The sequence below is a fragment of the Ambystoma mexicanum genome, unplaced genomic scaffold (genome assembly GCF_040938575.1).
Source record: "Ambystoma mexicanum isolate Mex_15411 unplaced genomic scaffold, UKY_AmexF1_1 Mex_scaf66, whole genome shotgun sequence".
Classification (NCBI taxonomy): Eukaryota; Metazoa; Chordata; class Amphibia; order Caudata; family Ambystomatidae; genus Ambystoma; species Ambystoma mexicanum.
Genome location: NW_027182484.1, coordinates 1,119,193 through 1,130,845, shown reverse-complemented (window position 1 = coordinate 1,130,845; position 11,653 = coordinate 1,119,193).

Genomic DNA, 11,653 nt, shown 5'->3' with positions numbered 1-11,653 from the left:
GATTTTGTGCTAAGAGCATAGTTAAACCCAATTGTTCATTGTTTTGTATATGAAATGATGATATATCTTATTGTTTCTTACAGTGCATTGGGTTGAAAAACATTTTAACAGGATCTATTGAAGAGGGTATATGGTTATGAAACAGGGACTTCTTGAACTGCACTCCTACGCTCTACCGCTGAGGTAAACCATTGAATTCTGAAAACTGCACTTTTTTAAAAAGGTGATAGAGTGGGTCACTGTATGGAGCTTGTAGAACTAATGACATCAGTGCACTTCTGGTCAGCTGTACAAATCAATACATTTCATTAAGGGCATATTATTGGTTTCCACCACAATTTTATAACATTCATATGAGCTTCCAATGGACTATTTCAAACTGATAATATCACCAGTAGAACTTGGGTGAATGTAAAACACAGCTTGTATCATATGAAGAAATCCTAAACAGTTTCATGGTGTTTAACCTATGTTTCAGGAGATGATCAGGAGTATTTCCAATGTAGAAATGTGTTGCTCATTACATAAAATGCTAAGATTGTAAATGCTTTCTTCAATTTATTTAATTTAAAAAATATTTCTACAGGTAAAACAGTTGGACAAGGGGGCACCCAGATTTGAACTAAGGACCTCTTGATCTGCAGTCAAATTCTCTACCACTGAGCTATACCCACTGTTCTGAAACATTCCACTTTATCAATTCAGTAATATGTACAAAGTGCAAGCAACATGCAATCACCATCAAAGCAATGCAAATTCAGTCACCAAACCCTCCTTATAAGTATAAGGGGTCCAAAAGATGTCCTTTATCTGCCTTGGTAAAATACAGTGAGGTTTCCATTGCAAGAATTCATACATTTCGTATCACATGTAGATCTTGGAACATGGAACAGAAACTTGTGTCAAACGCACAAATTCTGCAAAACGTAACTGCTTCTCTACTGCAGTTTGTTGATTTTGTGCTAACAGCATAGTTAAACCCAATTTTTCATTGTTTTGTATATGAAATGATGATATATCTTATTGTTTCTTACAGTGCATTGGGTTGAAAAACATTTTAACCCGATCTATTGAAGAGGGTATATGGTTATGAAACAGGGACTTCTTGAACTGCACTCCTACGCTCTACCACTGAGTTAAACCCTTGAATGCTGAAAACTGCCCTTTTTAAAAAAGGTGATAGAGTGGGTGACTGTATGGAACTTGTAGAACTATTGACATCAGTGCACTTCTGGTCAGCTGTACAAATTAATACATTTCATTAAGGGCATATTATTGGTTTCCACCACAGTTTTATAACATTCATATGAGCTTCCAATGGTCTATTTCAAACTGATAATATCACCAGTAGAACTTGGGTGAATGTAAAACACAGCTTGTATCATATGAAGAAATCCTAAACAGTTTCATGGTGTTTACCCTATGTTTCAGGAGATGATCAGGAGTATTTCCAATGTAGAAATGTGTTGCTCATTACAGAAAATGCTAAGATTGTAAATGTTTTCTTCAATTTAAAAAATATTTCTACAGGTAAAACAGTTGGACAAGGGGGCACCCAGATTTCAACTAGGGACCTCTTGATCTGCAGTCACATTCTCTACCACTGAGCTATACCCACTGTTCTGAAACATTCTCCTTTATCAATTCAGTAATATGTACAAAGTGCAAGCAACATGCAATCACCATCAAAGCAATGCAAATGCAGCCACCAAACCCTTCTTATAAGTATAAGGGGTCCAAAAGATGTCCTTTATCTGCCTTGGTAAAATACAGTGAGGTTTCCATTGCAAGAATTCATACATTTCGTATCACATGTAGATCTTGGAACATGGAACAAAAACTTTTGTCAAATGCACAAATTCTGCAAAACGTAACTGCTTCTCTACTGCAGTTTGTTGATTTTGTGCTAAGAGCATAGTTAAACCCAATTGTTCATTGTTTTGTATATGAAATGATGATATATCTTATTGTTTCTTACAGTGCATTGGGTTGAAAAACATTTTAACAGGATATATTGAAGAGGGTATATGGTTATGAAACAGGGACTTCTTGAACTGCACTCCTACGCTCTACCACTGAGTTAAACCCTTGAATGCTGAAAACTGCCCTTTTTAAGAAAGGTGATAGAGTGGGTGACTGTATGGAACTTGTAGAACTAATGACATCAGTGCACTTCTGGTCAGCTGTACAAATTAATACATTTCATTAAGGGCATATTATTGGTTTCCACCACAGTTTTATAACATTCATATGAGCTTCCAATGGACTATTTCAAACTGATAATATCACCAGTAGAACTTGGGTGAATGTAAAACACAGCTTGTATCATATGAAGAAATCCTAAACAGTTTCATGGTGTTTACCCTATGTTTCAGGAGATGATCAGGAGTATTTCCAATGTAGAAATGTGTTGCTCATTACATAAAATGCTAAAATTTTAAATGTTTTCTTCAATTTATTTAATTTAAAAAATATTTCTACAGGTAAAACAGTTGGACAAGGGGGCACCCAGATTTGAACTAGGGACCTCTTGATCTGCAGTCAAATTCTCTACCACTGAGCTATACCCACTGTTCTGAAACATTCTCCTTTATCAATTAAGTAATATGTACAAAGTGCAAGCAACATGCAATCACCATCAAAGCAATGCAAATTCAGCCACCAAACCCTCCTTATAAGTATAAGGGGTACAAAAGATGTCCTTTATCTGCCTTGGTAAAATACAGTGAGGTTTCCATTGCAAGAATTCATACATTTCGTATCACATGTAGATCTTGGAACATCGAAAAAAAACGTTTGTCAAATGCACAAATTCTGCAAAACGTAACTGCTTCTCTACTGCAGTTTGTTGATTTTGTGCTAAGAGCATAGTTAAACCCAATTTTTCATTGTTTTGTATATGAAATTATGATATATCTTATTGTTTCTTACAGTGCATTGGGTTCAAAAACATTTTAACAGGATCTATTGAAGAGGGTATATGGCTATGAAACAGGGACTTCTTGAACTGCACTCCTACGCTCTACCACTGAGTTAAACCCTTGAATGCTGAAAACTGCCCTTTTTTAAAAAGGTGATTGAGTGGGTGACTGTATGGAACTTGTAGAACTAATGACATCAGTGCACTTCTGGTCAGCTGTAAAAATTAATACATTTCATTAAGGGCATATTTTTGGTTTCCACCACAGTTTTATATCATTCATATGAGCTTCCAATGGACTATTTCAAACTGATAATATCACAGTAGAACTTGGGTGAATGTAAAACACAGCTTGTATCATATGAAGAAATCATAAACAGCTTAATGGTGTTTACCCTATGTTTCAGGAGATGATCAGGAGTATTTCAAATGTAGAAATGTGTTGCTCATTACATAAAATGCTAAGATTGTAAATGTTTTCTTCAATTTATTTAATCAAAAAAATATTTCTGCAGGTACAACAGTTGGACAAGGGGGAACCCAGATTTGAACTCGGGACCTCTTAATCTGCAGTGAAATGCACTACCACTGAGCTATACCCACATTTTTGAAATGTTCACCTTTATTTATTCAGTAATATGTACAAAGTGGAAGCAACATGCAATCACCATCAAAGCAATGCATTTTCAGCCACCAAACCCTCCTTATAAGTATAAGGGGTACAAAAGATGTCCTTTATCTGCCTTGGTAAAATACAGTGAGGTTTCCATTGCAAGAATTCATACATTTCGTTTCACATGTAGATCTTGGAACATGGAAAAAAATCTTTTCTCAAATGCACAAATTCTGCAAAACGTAACTGCTTCTCTACTGCAGTTTGTTGATTTTGTGCTAAGAGCATAGTTAAACCCAATTTTTCATTGTTTTGTATATGAAATGGTGATATATCTTATTTTTTCCTACAGTGCATTGGGTTGAAAAACATTTTAACAGGATCTATTGAAGAGGGTATATGGTTATGAAACAGGGACTTCTTGAACTGCACGCCTAGCCTCTACCACTGACATAAACCCTTGAATGCTGAAAACTGCCCTTTTTTAAAAAAGTGATAGAGTGCGTGACTGTATGGAACTTGTAGAACTAATGACATCAGTGTACTTCTGGTCAGCTGTACAAATTAATACATTTCATGAAGGGCATATAATTGGTTTCCACCACAGTTTTATAACATTCATATGAGCTTCCAATGGAATATTTCAAACTGATAATATCACCAGTAGAACTTGGGTGAATGTAATACACAGCTTGTATCATACAAAGAAATCTGAAACAGCTTAATGGTGTTTACCCTATGTTTCAGGAGATGATCAGTAGTATTTCAAATGTAGAAATGTGTTGCTCATTACATAAAATGCTAAGATTGTAAATGTTTTCTTCAATTTATTTAATAAAAAAAATATTTCTACAGGTAAAACAATTGGACAAGGGGGCACCCAGATTTGAACTAGGGACCTCTTGATCTGCAGTCAAAAGCACTACCACTGAGCTATACCGACAGGTCTAAAATGTTCATCTTTATTTATTTAGTAATATGTACAAAGTGCAAGCAACATGCAATCACCATCAAAGCAATGCATTTTCAGCCACCAAACCCTCCTTATAAGTAGAAGGGGTACAAAAGATGTCCTTCATCTGCCTTGGTAAAATACAGTGAGGTTTCCATTGCAAAAATTCATTCATTTTGTATCACATGTAGATCTTGGAACATGGAAAAAAACGTTTGTCAAATGCACAAATTCTGCAAAACGTAACTGCTTCTCTACTGCATTTTGTTGATTTTGTGCTAGGAGCATAGTTAAACCCAATTGTTCATTGTTTTGTATATGAAATGATGATATATTGTATTGTTTCTTACAGTTCATTGGGTTAAAAAATACATTTTAACAGGATCTATTGATGAGGGTATATGGTTATAAAACAGGGACTTCTTGAACTGCACTCCTACGCTCTACCACTGACATAAACCCTTGAATGCTGAAAACTGACCTTTTTTAAAAAGGTGATAGAGTGGGTGACTGTATGGAACTTGTAGAACTAATGACATCAGTTCACTTCTGGTCAGCTGTACAAATTGATACATTTCATTAAGGGCATATTATTGGTTTCCACCACAGTTTTATAACATTCATATGAGCTTCCAATGGACTATTTCAAACTGATAATATCACCAGTAGAACTTGGGTAAATGTAAAACACAGCTTGTATCATACGAAGAAATCATAAACAGCATAATGGTGTTTACCCTATGTTTCAGGAGATGATCAGGAGTATTTCAAATGTAGAAATGTGTTGCTCATTACATAAAATGCTAAGATTGTAAATGTTTTCTTCAATTTATTTAATTGAAAAAATATTTCTACAGGTAAAACAGTTGGACAAGGGGTCACCCAGATTTGGATTAGGGACCTCTTGAGCTGAAGTTAAATGCTCTACCACTGAGCTATACCCCCAGATCTTAAATGTTCACCTGTATTTATTCAGTATGATGTACAAAGTGGAAATAAGATGCAATCACCATGAAAACAATGCATTTTCAGTCACCAAACCCTCCTTATAAGTATAAGGGGTACACAAGATGTCCTTTATCTGCCTTGGTAAAATACAGTGAGGTTTCCATTGCAAGATTTCATACATTTCGTATCACATGTAGATCTTGGAACATGGAAAAAAAATCTTTTGTCAAATGCACACATTCTGCAAAATGTAACTACTTCTCTACTGCAGTTTGTTGATTTTGTGCTAAGAGCATAGTTAAACCCAATTGTTCATTGTTTTGTATATGAAATGATGATATATCCTATTGTTTCTTACAGTTCATTGGGTTGAAAAACATTTAACATGATCTATTGAAGAGGGTATATGGTTATGAAACAGGAACTTCTTGAACTGCACTCCTACGCTCTACCATTGACATAAACCCTTGAATGTTGAAAACTGCCCTTTTTTAAAAAGGTGATAGAGTGGGTGACTGTATGGAACTTGTAGAACTAATGACATCAGTGCACTTTCTTGTCAGCTGTACAAATTAATACATTTCATTAAGGGTTGTAAGGATATTTGTCGTGTTACAGCACAGAGTACAGCACTACTGCACAGGTAGCATTTTTTTTGATGCAGCACCACCACATGGGTGTGGTGCATTGCTATATGTGTTGCCAGAGTAACATGGACATATAAGTAAAGACAGGCTATTCAGTCAAAGACAATTTTTACATATAAGATGCAAATCTATTTTTACAGTTAAAAGCACACATGTGCACATTCAAAATGCACACTATTTTTCACCTGAAATGCCTGTGTTGCAAGAGACACATTTGAAAATTAATAACTAACCTTATTAATATCTAACCTGACTAATAAAACTTCATTTAACATAACCCACTAATAAAAATGTGTCTCCACTGCAGAATTAGGCCTACTCTGAAAGTGATCTTTTAAACGCACATTCATTTATTTTTCTCTGCTGCTCTGTCCACATAACTACAGGAAGCAAAGAGCTCGAAGGAACAGGAAATCAGTTTGTTACAATTGCCACTGTAGAAGTGAGCCATTGTGTAGTGAGGGAGGAGATGACATGATTGATTCTGATTGGAGCCGCGTCATAGCAAGTATCATGCTAGAGGCTGTGATTAGAACTTTGCTGGAGAAGCTTGAGGAGAGGGGGAGAACAATCGAGATCTGGCAGAGCTGGGAGAAGGATCTTTTACTGGCTGGGGCATTCCTGCTGCAAAAGCTGAGAGTTCCAGGCAATAACCCCGGTTTGAGAACGGCAGACGCTTGTTCTCACTGGGGTTGATTTTCAAGATGAGTGATGAAAACAACTATTTGCAAAATGAAGCAAACAGACTCCTTAAAAAGTGTAAGGACTTAGAACAGCAAATGTGCATTCCCAAGTCCCAGGAGAGGCGGCAGGGTACCACATTCAATGGAGTGGAGGTGAATTCAGTTCTGCCCAAAGAGCTAGTGCTCCAGTGACTGGGCCGGTGACTGAACTTGGTTGCAGCGCCCTTGGGGGATTTGATACTCCCATTGGGGGCAGCCACCAATCTCATACACCTGAAAACAGGATTGAATCACAAAGTAGTGCAATTCCATGCATTGCAACAAGTAGCCCCATAAAAATAATGAAATCCAAAAAAGCCCTGATCAAACCATTTAAAAAGGGAGGTGAATGCTGCATTGAGGATCATTTAGAAGAGGTGCATGACATTTTTAAAGCACTCCAGATACCTAAGGAACAGTACAGGCAATATTTTCATTTAACTTTAGATGCCCCGACGGCCAGCATCATAAGGGGATTAAATGAACAGCAGAATATGACCTGGGTGGAGTTTGAAAAAGAAATTAGGCATCATTTTTCTCCTTTTCAGTCATTGCAGGAGGCAAAGAAAGTCGCTTACACAATCACTGCTGGACCTAATACATCCCCTCGCCAATTTTTACAAGACTTAAAAAGAGCATTTTCTCGCTTTGATGTATCTTTTGACCCAAATTCCAATGAGTTTAAAACTGCATACTTCTATGGGCTACAGAAAGACATCATATCCGAATTGGTCCGTGAATTTGACCGTGACAAGTCCCTTGAATGGATTGTACATCAAAGCACAAAACTATATGAGGTACTCTATTGTCAGGGTAGAGAAAGTGATAAAATGAAAGATACTAGACCTAAATCCAAAGAACCCTCAGCCACAGTAATGGAAATCAGGTCAGCCAAAATGTCCCTTGAGTCTGCTCAAAGCCAAGGTAAAAATAATGTGACACCTGAACAAAGGGGTAATCAACAAAGATCGCCATTTCCTGTACCAATGTTCCAATCACATGATCCTAGTAATAGGGAGAGCTACATCAGCCCTAGTTATTTAAGGGACAGACCCCGGGTAGGATATCGGCCTGATATGGCAGGTATGAACAATAACCAGAGACAAAATCAAGATCAAAGAAATGATGGTCCCTACCAGTCATTGGGGACACAGAGCAGATTTGATCCCAACACCATGATATATGGTAATCAGGATAGACCCCGATATGTGGATCGATTTACTGATAATGGAAATCAACATAGGGGCCAGTACCCACAATCTGAGAGACAGGACATGAGGCAAAACATGAACTACAATCCACGTCAGTACAATGATTCCCCACCAGGGGACTATAATCAAAGGATGGGTGCACCCCGCTCCCCTCCACAAATGAATCAAGAGTTCAGAAACCATCCCAACCGACATCAATCACCTGAGAGGTATCAGAATAGATCCAATCAGGGGGAAAACAACCAATATCGACCTAGGCCACAGAAAGAGGATTCTAGAGAGATGGAAAGGTTCCAGTGCCTTGAGGCCCAAGTGAAAATGTTAGCTGAGCAAATAGTAAAGCTCTACACAGCGCAAAAACAACCTTCCAAAGAGGGGGCTGATGGCCATAGCAATGACCGGGGGGCTTCCGAAAAGTGACTAAGTACTCATGATAACTGCAGTGCCAAAATGACAGATTGCTCTGATATAATTTTGCTTAACGACTCTGAGATGCCTAATGAATTAAAAATGAAAGTGCCAGTAAATGAACATGTGACAGAAAGTGCAAATACTTCTAAAAAAGAGGTACGGTTTAACCTGGAGCTAAATAAAACAGTAAAGATTTGCACAAATGAAAAAGAAACATTAGGAATTCCAAAAGAACAAAGGGACAGATTTAAGAAAAATGACTCATGCATGGGAAATACCAGTGAACAGGGAGTAAGTGGGGATGCTATAGCTCCTTCCCTGGGCAAGCAAAACAATGACCAAACACAGGCAGAAAAAGGGTATACTCAAATGGAGGGTACAAGTCAATCACCTGAAGAATTCTTTGAGCCACATATTTTTGAAGAGGCTGAAAGGGCTGGTATCACACTAAATGATCACAAATGCACAGAATTAAAAAATGACAAATTGCTGAATGATGTTGTTACACATGTTCAGTTGGAAGGTTGTAGTGTGGTCTCTGATGTTACCCAGATGGATGGGCGAACAGTGGCCACACTCCAAAAAACCTCTGATCATGGAGAAATGAATAAAGTCTCTCGCGCAGAAATGGGTAAAAAGGAGGGAAACATGTCTTTCCATTTACCAATGTGCTTAGCCAAAAGTGAAAAAGGCCTGAGAAAGGTGAGCCCTGAAATCAGTAAGAATTCACACTTCTTATGTATATTAGAGGAAGTTGAGCACAAATATTATGCACCCATCACTGTAGAAGAAAAATGCCACACCTTTGCTATGATTGACACTGGCACACAGGCCACAATTATGTCCAAGGAGCTGGTAAAGAGTATCAATGAAGGGAGATCCCCACAGAGTCAGATCACAGTGAAGGAAAATCAAGGTCCAGTGCATAACTTTAATGGGGAGGAGGTGCCCATCATAGGTGTAACTGAGGTTGACATAAAAATAGGAAAGCACAGAATGAAACAAGAGGTATTGATCACATCTATTTGTGAAATTCCATTTCTGATGGGGACAGGTTGCTTGAAAAGATTGTCTCCTCTCATAGATGGGGTGAATGGAGTGCTGTGGTCCTTAACCAAAAAACCATTGAGGCCTAAGAAACTAAAATCACAAAACAGCAACATAAATGAATGTCACACCGTTGCCAAAACAAATGATGCTGTGGAGGTATATCTCCAGAATAGTTGCATACCTAGTGTCACTGTTATATTAATGTGTCAAGACAAAATGCAGAGCGACAATGAAAAACTACCTGTACAAATATACTTGGACCCAAGGAAAAATTGGCAGACTGCCATAGATGAGCACACATTATGTTTTTATTTAAAAGAGAAAACATGCAAACAGAATATTGCTCCTAAAACAGATTCAGAAAAACACATTACCACTCTGGCAGAAATACACATGGAAGATGAGCAACCATGGATTCATGTTGGTATAAATGACTATTTTAAAACAATAAAAGGCACTTTAGCGCTTGGACATGAAAGGAGTTTCATTAATGAGAAATTGTTGCAAAAAATAATGGAGAGGGAAGAAATCCCGAAATTTAGGATTAAAAACCAATATGTTTCTGGGTTGGACAGTCCAGACTTTAAAAACCGAATTGCAGGCAGATGCATGCTTAAAATTAGCATTGGGCAGAAAACAATTTACCATAATGTATGGATAGTGAGTGGAGCACAAAATGAATTTTACATGGGCAATGACATCATGCACAGAATGTGTATGGTGTTAGATTTCCTTAATCAAAAAAATGGTCACGCCTAGGTGGTCCGGCACCTGAATTTGAAGACAAAAGAAGGGCTTATCATTGTGCACAACTGGTTTCTTATGCAATTGAATTACAAATGAGGAAAGATACTATTATTCCTGCATTTACAAAACAGTTTGCAATAACACTGAAATGCAAAAATGGAGAGCAGATGAAAGACTCTGATGCATTTGTATGCCTGAATGAATCCATAAAACAGCAAGGCCTGGATTATGAATACATTACATTGGTAGATATTGGTGAAGGATCTGTAAAAATTATGGTAAATAATAAAGGTTGTCAGGATATTCATTTAGAGAAAAACACCCCATTAGGAATGGCCATACAAAAATCACATTATACGGCAGATTTAAATAACATGGTGATTGAAAATATCCCTGAAAAGTATGTAGATGCCAAGGGTGAGTTGCCAGAACACCTGGACTCCCAGCCCAAAGGAATATTTAAAATTCATTCTGTGTATCCTTATGATTCAAATGAGACAGTGTGCTGCCATCAAGAGGATTGCATAATATTAATTTAAATGAAAATGAAACAGAAAATCAGCCCATTGAAGTGGAAGCTGATATGCCAAAATATTTAAAAGTGGCAGCTTTACAAAAAGACACAGCCACACAGTTAGAGGAAAGCGCCGAGATTCCCTTACCAGAAGATTTTCCAGAATTTTCCAAAATGGTAGAAGAGCAGATCTCCTTAGCAGATGCGTGTGACAGCAATGAGGATAGCGACAATCTGAGGGAGATATTTATGGAGTTTAAGGATGTATTTGCAAAAGATGCTTATGATTGTGGTTTAACTGATATACATGTGGCCACACTACCAGAAGGGTGTAGCAGAAGCCCAGTGTTTGTACGCCAGTATAGACTACCGCTGGCATGTTTAGAATCATTGGCAGAGATTATTAAAAATTTGGAATCGCGGGGAATCATCAGGCCCATTCATAGCACATCGAATACACCTATTTTAGGTGTGTTAAAGCCAAATGGTCAATGGCGGCTATGTGCAGACTTGAGAGAGTTAAATAAAAGAGTACCAGTATCTAGATGGCCACTGCCATTCCTTGATCAGGGCCTAGCTCAGGTACATGGTTCAAAAGTATTTACCACATAAGATCTCACCTCTGGATATTGGTGCGTGCCATTGGCAGAGGAGATACAACATTTATTTTCCTTTACATTTGACAGGACTCAATACGCCTGGCTTAGAGCTCAGTTCGGGTACATCAATAGTGGGAGTGAATTTGGCATATTTTTGAGAAATGCCATGCCAGATGCAGCGGAAAGAGGAACAATAGTTTACGTGGACGATGTCCTGATAAAAAATGAAAGCCTGAAAAGCCATTTTGATGAAATAAGACATGTGCTTGGCCAATTGCAGAAAGCAGGCGCCAAAGTATCTTTGCAAAAAGCACAATGG